This window comes from Adiantum capillus-veneris, chromosome 25, assembly GCF_014529385.1.
Source record: "Adiantum capillus-veneris isolate H3 chromosome 25, ASM1452938v2, whole genome shotgun sequence".
Lineage (NCBI taxonomy): Eukaryota > Viridiplantae > Streptophyta > Polypodiopsida > Polypodiales > Pteridaceae > Adiantum > Adiantum capillus-veneris.
Genome location: NC_140955.1, coordinates 98,556,387 through 98,566,377, shown reverse-complemented (window position 1 = coordinate 98,566,377; position 9,991 = coordinate 98,556,387). Strand labels below are relative to the sequence as shown.

Sequence of the window (9,991 nt, the reverse complement as noted above, 5' to 3'; positions counted from 1 at the left end):
AAGGACAAGGTTAAAGATGGAATTGATATTCCAAAAAAATGTCGAGTTTTTTTCAGCTCATGAGACAACTTTCTAGACAGATAGAACCTCAAAATCCATTTTGAAACTCTTGACATAATTCAAGGAAAATGGTCACATAACAGGACATAAAAGTGTCGCAGGACATAAAAGTGTCCCATTACCAACCTAGTGTTAAAGGGCTTGAGATGCTCCAAAATGGGTTGCCACAAGGGCGCGCATTTTCCCCTTCCATATGCTTATGGAAGACCCACATGCGACCCTTGTGGCAGCCCATTTTGAGCCTCCCAAGCCCTTTTGTAAGCATATCAATAACTTTCCCCATGATTTAATGCAAGTTGGCTGGCCAACATGCTTTCCAACCCAGCATGCATCAAAAACTGCACGATTCACTAAGCACGGGTGCTTCTCATAAACACATTGGAAGCCAAACATATAACAAATTCAAAAGCTTGCAAGTAAGAGACAGTCATAGACACCAAAATGTAGATTCATTAAGGAAATCAACGCTTTACATGATATCCGGCTTTTGCTTTAGGATCTTTCGAATTACAATTTTTTGGCACTTGGCCTTTTGGGGTGGCTCCCTGTTAAGCAAAGTGGTTGTAATTTCTTGCGTGTCATTAGCCCCTACAACTTGGTTCATGCCAACATTGGCGATGAGTCGCCCACAAAAGTTGACGCCGAAAGTGGATATTGCAAAATCTTTCTTTACAAGCACTACAAGGTTGGCCGATTGGGCAAGGGTTGTTAAGCACAAGGCCTTGGAGAGTGAACGGAGGGCTAAAATGTTGTAGCGTCCATTGGGGGAGTAGTCGGCATGCACAAACACCACGTCACCAATCAAAAGTGTGCCGAGCTAGCGAGCAAGTGCCGCTTGAGGTCCAAACGCTGTTCTCCTCCCCCCTGACCGTTGCACCCAGGCGTCAACCTCCAAAACATCCTGCAAAACGTAGGATTTGTGAGAAATATGGTGAAAAATTAGTTATAACATTAACAAAATCAATTGTAACAATCAAATTAAGTGAGCATCTATACCTCTTGTCTACGATCCTCCTCATCAGCATTCGGGTGCAAGTAAAGATCCACACGACTTCCCCTTTGGATCAAGCAAAACAGGTGTTGTAGCAGGTGATGGTGAATCCACTCTTGTGCGTTTAGCCAAACACATGGCTTGCACAACCACAAACTCCTCCTCAGAGACCTTGGTCTGCTCGGCCACTGCCACCTCGGCTTGTGTGATCACCACTTTGTCCGCCATAGTATTTCCCATGGGCAATAGGAGATCATCGTCATGGGAGGTGATGGTATCAACCTCAAACTTGCCATGGGCATCGAGGATGGTGAAACACTCATCCATGAAAAGCTCAAAGGATTTCTCCAGATCATATAAAAACAAAAACTCCTCCCCACCCACCACAATGGAGGAGAAATGGGTAATCTCTACCTCAGGGATGGCATCCCAAGTGCTGGTTCCTTCTGGCGGCTCCAAGGATGAACCGACAGATGGAGAGGCCTCCAACAGGCCTTGAATCCCTACAGGGTAGGTCAAGGCAAGCGTCCTCTCCTTTGCGGATGTGTCAATGGGCGCGGGCTTGGGGTCCATCACATCCGCCAAGACCCCATCGATCTGCAAGTGCGTTAGCACTATGTCAGGGCCTGCTGGGCACTCGTGAAAGAGGAATATCATTATGGCCTGGACAGAGAAAAATGTGTTTCCGATCTTCCCCTTACGCATTCCTCGCACATCATCAGCTTCAAGCCGCACATATTATCCGGCGGGTTGTGCTTTGGTGGCAAAGCGTGCAAACCACTGATGAAATGGCCTGTCCCTTTTGTAGATGTGATGCAGAAGCCTCTCGGGGACCTATTGCCCTTGTCGGTTTGGTAACTCAACAATGAATCTCCCCATGCACATGGAAATGTATGACATGATGTGCTCAAGAGATTGAGAGTGGAGGGTCAAGGTGGTTTCCAAATCGGGTTGGGTTGTGAAAAATTCATGAAGCTCAAGGGGATTTGCATGCCCAGCCTCACTAAGGAATGCATCTAAAGCACTAGTCGCTTCCATGCTTTCTCTTTGCGTAACTGGGTATGCTAGGTCTCTCTGCAATGCTGGGATGAAAATGGTAAAATGAGGTGGTGGTCCCCCTTTTATAGACATATTCCATCTTGAAAAAATTAAAAATATGCATTTTAAAAATAAAATTACACAACACCTTAAAACTCAAGTACAAAACCCTAAAAATTTTCAAAATCTTTAATAAAATATCCAGTACATAAAAGAGTAAAGTTACAAGCCAATTCACTTAGACAAGATGACTTCGTCTGTAGCCCAATATTTGAAAACAAGCATAGTGGCCTCCATCCGCCTTCCAATCTACACAACCAAAAATGGGCAATCAAGATGCAAATACCTAGAAAAATTAAGAAAAGGTAGCTAATCAAGCACAAAGCAGACCTTGTGTTGTTCCAGTTTGAAACTTGCATTATCGACATCCTCAAACCCCATTATGACAAAATGTTCCCGAAGATTGGCAAGAGTCCAATGCAGGTTCACTGCAACCACCTCCACCTCATTATTGGGCATGCAGACACGAATTTCAAAGGATTTAACCTCTTCAGTCGTCAGCTGCAAGGGTATCCCTTTGCCATGTTTGTGCATCCACCTTTCGTAGCTAAACCGTGCATACAAGGTGCACCTTGCCTTCAAATATTGAAGGCAAAGCTGTGTGGGGGACACATTGCACTTGTAATGGCCACCATCATGCAAACCGTCAACATAGCCCCAATTGACACCTAGAATGGTGTCCATTGCATCTACGTCAACTTCTTTGCAAACAAACATTGTCGGTGTTTCCACAATCAACAGAGAGCGGAATGCATGCACAAACAAATGGATGGGATAATGCCAACTGAGACCCACCGATCTGGTTGCCTTACCAAACTTTAGGGACCCTTGGAAATCTTGCAGCACCTTGCGCTTGAAAGAAAGCAAGGCCCAATGGTCTGGAGTTGGCCATTTTGCACTCTTGAATGAGGGTGTCTCTATGGCTACTAACCTACCATAGCCTTGGCTTGACTTCGGTACCATGTACTTGTGGGAGTACATGAATATTTGCTGCTCGGTAATTTTTTTTGACGAGACATTAGGAAACATAAGCTCCCCAATGTGAGCATGCACAACCATGAACGTGCCTGAGAGGCACTCAAGCAGCTGCTCCTCAACTAAGCTGGATGGAAAAACATCTTTACAAATATCCTTAGTCAAACAAAATGATCGCATGCATGTTAAACATGATATATGCATGGGATAGCTAAACCATGAGAACTTACAATGAGGTGAAAATTGAGTTGAAGCTCTCTGCAGGTGGATCTCAGCTGCACTGTACATGTGTTTCATGATGGTCACCATTCCGGACTTGGTTTCTTTGAATGCCAATAGTCTTCCCTTCCAATGGCGTTCCAGTACGCCTCGACATTGTACGCGATGAGGTCCAGCACTGGACGGTTGCATGTAGACCCATGAACCCTTCTTGAATACCTGTGGGATCCATCCCCCCTCTGAATTTTTTTTGTTGTGCAACACAATCTCCTGTATCTCTGGTTTGGACCGTCTATGCGTGTTAGCGGTGGACATGCTTGGGAAGTTGGGCTTAGGAAGGGATTGGGAATGGGTGGGAGTAAGGTGAGGGAGAGAAGTGGGCAAGGCTGTGGGTATTGTGGAGAGAGAATGAAGAGCTGAGGGGAGGGTGAGGTGAGTTGCCTATGGTGGCTTTGACAGTAGAGATAGAGAAAGAGGGGAGGAATGAGAGGTAGACAGGATAGTGGTGAGCTGTGGGCTATGGGGTGTGGGACTGTAGAGGGTTGATGGAGGTGTGAGAGAAGGGGGAGCTATGGAGAGAGGAAGAGAGTGATGGAAAGCTTTTAAGTTTTGGCTATGGCTGCCTTGACTATAGAGAGAGAATGGGAGGAGGGAGAAGAGGGAGAGTGTGGGAGAGAAAAGTAGTGATAGAGGGAGAAAAAAGTGGATTTTGGGGGGGGGGATTTGACTTTTTGAAGTTAGTATATGTTTTGGGACAGTTTTGGAGGTAAACGAGTCAATTTTGACACTTTTAAGAAAAAAATCATTTTTTAGGGTTTTTAAGCCTACGTATTTTTTCTTTTGGGGGGGTCCCTCCCTCTTTTATGACACCTATTTCCCCCTTTTACCCCCCCCCCCCCCCCCCCCCCCCCCCCCCCCCCCCCCCCCCCCCCCCCCCACCCCCCCAGAACCAAGAATTGAAGAGGGAGACAATTAGGCTGCATCCCTACCATTCCTCCCCCTCTAGGTGATATCCCAAGAGCCCTGAGAATGTTCTCCCTTAAGCCTTCACTAATCAAAAAGGCCCAAGGAGAGTCCATATTTTTCCTAATGAGAAGAGAATCTAGATGAGTGGATCACATAAGTGGTAGGTCTTGATGCAAGAACCACCACTATCAAGTCAAAGTTGAAAAAGTTATAAGAAGTAGTAGCAAAGGAAGAAAATTGCTATTTTTGCCGAGATACCAACTACAGGAGTCAAAACCTGGCAAGAGTTGGGAAAAAGGTTCTACTTGACCTAAGAAAGCAAGCCATTAAATCAAAACTCATAGTGTGAGAGTAAGGTCAAATCTCAACTTTTAGAATAAGAAATTGCTAAAATTGGGATAAAACTCAAACCAATGGACCATACACTATGAAATTTAGTGAGTGTACGCTTGAAAGAAGGTAAAACACTTGGGAATTTGCAAGAGTTGAAAAGAGTTGTCAAAAGCATTAGCAGAGGAGAAAATCACAATTTTCTCCCTAGACACCAGGTAGAGAAAGAATGTTTGGCTAAGATTTGGTTCAGTGGTAGGCCTTGATGCAAGAACCCCTGTCAAGTCAAAGTTGAAAAAAAATTGTCAGAAGTAGGAGTAGAGAAATAAAATTGCAATTTTCTCCCAGCTACCTGAAAGAAGAATAATTTTTTCCCAAGATTTAGACCAAAGGGATCTCTTAATGCAAGGATCACACTCATCAAGAAAAAGTTGAAATTGGAAATTTTCACATGAGGTTAGACCAAACCCTAGTCAAAAAGTGCTAGAAAAAGCTAAAACTGGTAGAACATTCAAAAGAGATCAAAAGTGAACCAAATTTGGTAGATGAGATCTAGAAAGAGTGGAGAACCTAGCAAAAGAGAAAAATCTACATTTTTTGACAAATCTCTGTTGATCTAAGGAGAAAATCGTGTTTTTTTCTTGAAAGTTGTTAAAAATAGTCAAACATAGCTAAAACTTGGTGTGCTCTTAGGCCTTGGCGTGAGAAATTCACTCGTCTTTTAAAATCACATTTGGACACTCAAATCATAGGTAAGGCTCAAATTAGTCAGAAAAGAACTCTAAAATTTCCAAAATAGGGTTAGGGAACCTTTTGAAACTCCAAATTGAACAAATAATGATGAGTAATCTATTCATAAGCTAGGGAACCCAACCAAAGTAAAAAAGTTGTCAAAAAAGCATCTTGAGGGAGAAAATTGCGTTTTTTTCTCAAGTATTCCAAAAGGCTGTAAGATTGGGGTCAAGTTTGGTGTGCCTGTAGTACATGATGTGTTAAGTGCACAATCAAAATTTGGTGTTATTTGGACATTGAGAGTGCAAGATCTAAGAAAAACAATGTGGTAGCACACATTAAAACTGTAATTTTCTATTTTTTCCTTGACCAAAAAGATCAGAACATTATAAACAGGGTATACTAAGAGTGGGGAACCCAGTGAACTTGAAAAAAATGAAAAAAGTTGCAAAAATTTACCTTGAGGAGAAAATCACAATTTTCTTCAAGCTACCAGCTATAGGGGCCAGAATTTGACAAGACTTGGTGACTTTGTTGTGCATGTCCTATACATTTTAGTGATTAAGCTTGGGCCAAAAATACCCAACAAAGCTGAAGTGACAAGCAGTTTTGTGCTGCAAGTGAAAACTAGTTCTCACAAAAACGGCCATAACTTGACAATTGCACAATCTATAGAGAGGTAGCACACAATAATGATACTACCCTTAATGACCCTTGAGATATAGCTAGTGATGCAAAATACAATGAGAACAACACCAACACAATAGTAAGTCAATGTGTATCATCTTGGTGAGAAACTTATAAAGGAATGGATCTAAACTTGAGAGTTCAGAATGAGAGAATACCACTGTTGAGATGTTGCTTGACATGTGGAGATAATCATTTGCTAACACATCAATTTATTGTGTTTCCCAAGCCATATCCTAGATAAAAGTGGTATGCCATTGAGAAAAAGTGGACTAACCATGTCACTGAGGACTATTACTACAATAGAGGTCAAGTTAAGGAAAGGCCTTATCAACCTAACCTGTAGTACCATCCTAACACACTGATGAATCCTCAACTAGGAGTTGAAATACTAAAACCAGTGTTTTGACAACTTGCTAGTTGAAGACTAGGTAGCTGTGAGGTATGTGTATCCATACCAATACTCTGAAAAGAATTCCTTAGTGCCAGTACACACATATTACAAAGAGGAAAGTTATACATACCACCATGTACATGATCCTAACCCGTGAAGGGTTATGGAGTCATATGACCATGCGAATCTTGTTGCATCCTCAAGTAATCCTCTATCAAGAATAGAAAGCCTCTCTCCAAGCAGAGGGCTGACATTGAGCTAGGGAACACTAATCTTCATAGCCAATCAGGGAGAGGCTAAACAAAACAAGTATCCCTAGATACTTGTTTTGAATAGAAAGCCTCTCTCCAAGCAAACGGCTTACATTGAGCTAGGGAACACTAATCTTCATAGGCAATCAAGGAGAGGCTAAACAAAACAAGTATCCCTAGATACCATCTTCCTGGCAATCAAGGAAACCAAGAGCCCCAGGACCTATTTTCAAATGTTAAGGAGGCCATTTGGCTAGGAATTGATCAACAAGCCAAGCTAATGACGCAAAAAATATCCTAATGTGACTGTTAATTCTTTGCAAGTAGCAGGGAGTGCTTCACATGGACATTGTGATGAATGTGGAATTAAACATTTATATGAGGATTGTCCTTAGAAACCTAGATAAGGAAGAAAAAGTGATGGTGAGCATTGTGGAGGTCATACCCTCTTCAAGTGGATCTGACTCAAATGTAAAAGTTTCATTGAAGGTGGTAACAAGAGCACGAGCAAAGAAAATAGCAACAAGCGAGAAAATTAGTGATGACTTTAACAAGTTTGTGAGTGCAAAATCAGCAAAGAAAGTTTATGAGAGATAAAATTAGAGCCCAGTACAATAGGCCGGAAGCTAAAGGCTATTAGACCTAAGTTTTCACAAGCTTGAGAGAAACTATAGTAATTGATAAAGTCTTCATCTAGTGTGATAATAGAAGAAATACCTCAAGAAGTACCAAATCCAAGCAAAGTAGAGCCAAAAGATGGTAGTTCAAGAGGTTCAATTCTAGTCGATAATAAGTTTGAGCCATTGGAAGACATTTGGAAGTCATATGAAGCAAGAGTAGACAATTGCCAGACCATGGAGCATCGATGGATGAATTATACAATGGAGAGAGGAAAAAGTTGAGGTTGGAGATGTGAAAAACTCTGATTGGGACTGCTCAAGCGCTAATGGAACCTCCACCAACGTGCCAATTTTTGCTTGGATAATACTCCTAGGATCCATTGTCCGATTGAGGTGATTCCTTTTGGAGATTGTGAATTTCAAGGTTCCATACAGTCCTTTGGCATGTAATTGTGGAGCTAGATCTCAATTTCAAGCACTTTCTGACACCCATTTTGGGGTTAGAGTGTGTTTGCATGCAAAAATGCTAAGGTTCAAGATTCTACAGATCTACATATTGATGGTGCAAAAAGCTTGTTGGAAGTAGGGTTGCAGGGAAACACACACAACTTGGAGAAGATGAAGAAGCTCAAGGTGCACAATAGAGAGTAGTATTACTTAATGTGTGATGGAAAGATAAGTTAGCCCTAGAGTGATGGGCATATATACAATGCACGAGGGAAAAACCTCCTAGTGAGGAGACAATGCCTCGAAGGTCCTAAGTGTGTTCACACACATCACTGCCACAAGTTTTAGCTAATAACGGGGCTCACAAAAAGAGTCACAAAAAGAGATCAAATGAACAAGGTGAGAAAGAGGGAAAAAAAGATGTGCTACATCCTCAAGGGAATGGGAACACGATTACTTGTGGAGCAAGAGAAGTTCAATGAGTGGTAGCAAACACAACAAATGAATCTATTTATCATATACCTCCTACCGTAAAAGAAGTCAAACGTGATTGGCTTGAAGAACTTTGGGACATTGTTAGGACGGCTAGTGAAGGAAACCATTCATGGGAATGAGCACCTATTGCAGAAGTCAATTTTGACAAGGGCATGAGGGATGTCAAGATGCAATCCACGTATGGTGACCAAGGAGCAAAAAGATCAAAGGATAGTAGAGAGGAAACACAACTATTAAAAGTCAGATCTCAGATGTGGAGAGATGTCAATAGATGTCATGAGAAAATAGGAAAAAAAAAGTATTGAGACAATGGGGGATGGGAGCCAACCCAAAAAGGATGCAAAGCCAGTTCCTATAAATAAAATTGGAGATTATTGCAAAGGTGAGGAGGGGAACACCACATTTCCCATAGAGCATCAAGGAATAAAAACCATTGCTTTTTTGGACAGTGGTGCATGTATTGTCATTGCCACTAAATTAATTTGGGAGAAATGGGAAAAACCTACCCTTAGACGAACACGGATGAAATTGTAATTAGTTGATGGCTACATTGCAAAGCCTTTTGGTATACTAGAGTAGGTGGTGATAACTTCTTGTGGAATAGAGTATGAGCACACATTTGCAGTTGTAGATTTTGGTACTAAGAATAACTATGATGTTATTCAAGGAAGACCATTCATGCGTCAATATAGATGGTTCAAAACTGAGGCTATGATCATTTATACTTGCACCACATGCAAACCACCACTCGCATCAATGTAAGAGACCACAACTATAGAGATGTATGGAGAACACCCGTAGAAGATTTTGATTTAGCCATTGCTACAAAGTCTAAAGTATGCACATGGTTGAACTCTAAAGCTCATCTATGGATGTGTGGAGCTTTTGAATGCAACAATCTTGCAAAAGAATGATGTAAAGGGCATAGGTCATTTGAAGATTCTAATTATATACTTGAACCTTCCCCAAAGTAATGAATGGAAACCCTAGAGTGGAATCAAATTCTTGCCACCTTAGAGATGTGTGTCAATGAGATCACCCCTATGAAGTTTTGTGGTGAGGAAGGCTTTGGCATAACTCCCTTTTTTTATGATAAAGATGTTGAAGAAAACTAATGAAAATCGTAAGTGTGAAAGCAAAACAGGCAAGACAAACAGGTATTTTCATGGATCACCATGAAAAGACACAAACAAAGGAAGAAAAACCACCACAAGAATTTGTCATCATCAACATACCTGAAGAATAGAAAAACCATGTTTCAAGGAGGTCAACTCCAGAAAAAGAGAAACTGAAAATACATGAAGGAGAAAAACTTCCAAGCTCCACATCAGATGTTCAACAAACTCTGTAACCATATACATGTGGTAGTGATGTGTGTGAACACACCTTGAACTGCCGGGGCATTTTTTCCCTCACTAGGAGGTTTTTTCTCCCCTACATTGTATATACACCCATTCATTCTAGGGCTATCTATCATTCCATTGCACACTAAGTAATGCTCTCTTTGTTATGTGTTTTGAGCTTCCTTCCTCTTCTCTAAGGTATGTGTGTTTTCCTTTAACCCTAATTCCAACAATTGGTATCATAGCAAGTTGTGTCCTCCCGAGCTTAGTCGCCAGCAGCTCTAGCACATGCATGCTCACTTTCTTTGATTTTTGTGAGCTTTGGCGAGCATTCACAAGTCGATAAAACTTTTTTTGGTATGCTTGCAGAGCTCAATCTGCTC

General features: G+C 41.6%; 1 pseudogene; it reads right to left on the bottom strand.

The window, feature by feature from the left end:
- Positions 1 to 529: 529 nt before the first annotated feature.
- LOC147425358 (uncharacterized) lies at positions 530 to 1,189 on the bottom strand (annotated as a pseudogene).
- Between the last annotated feature and the right edge of the window lie 8,802 nt (positions 1,190 to 9,991).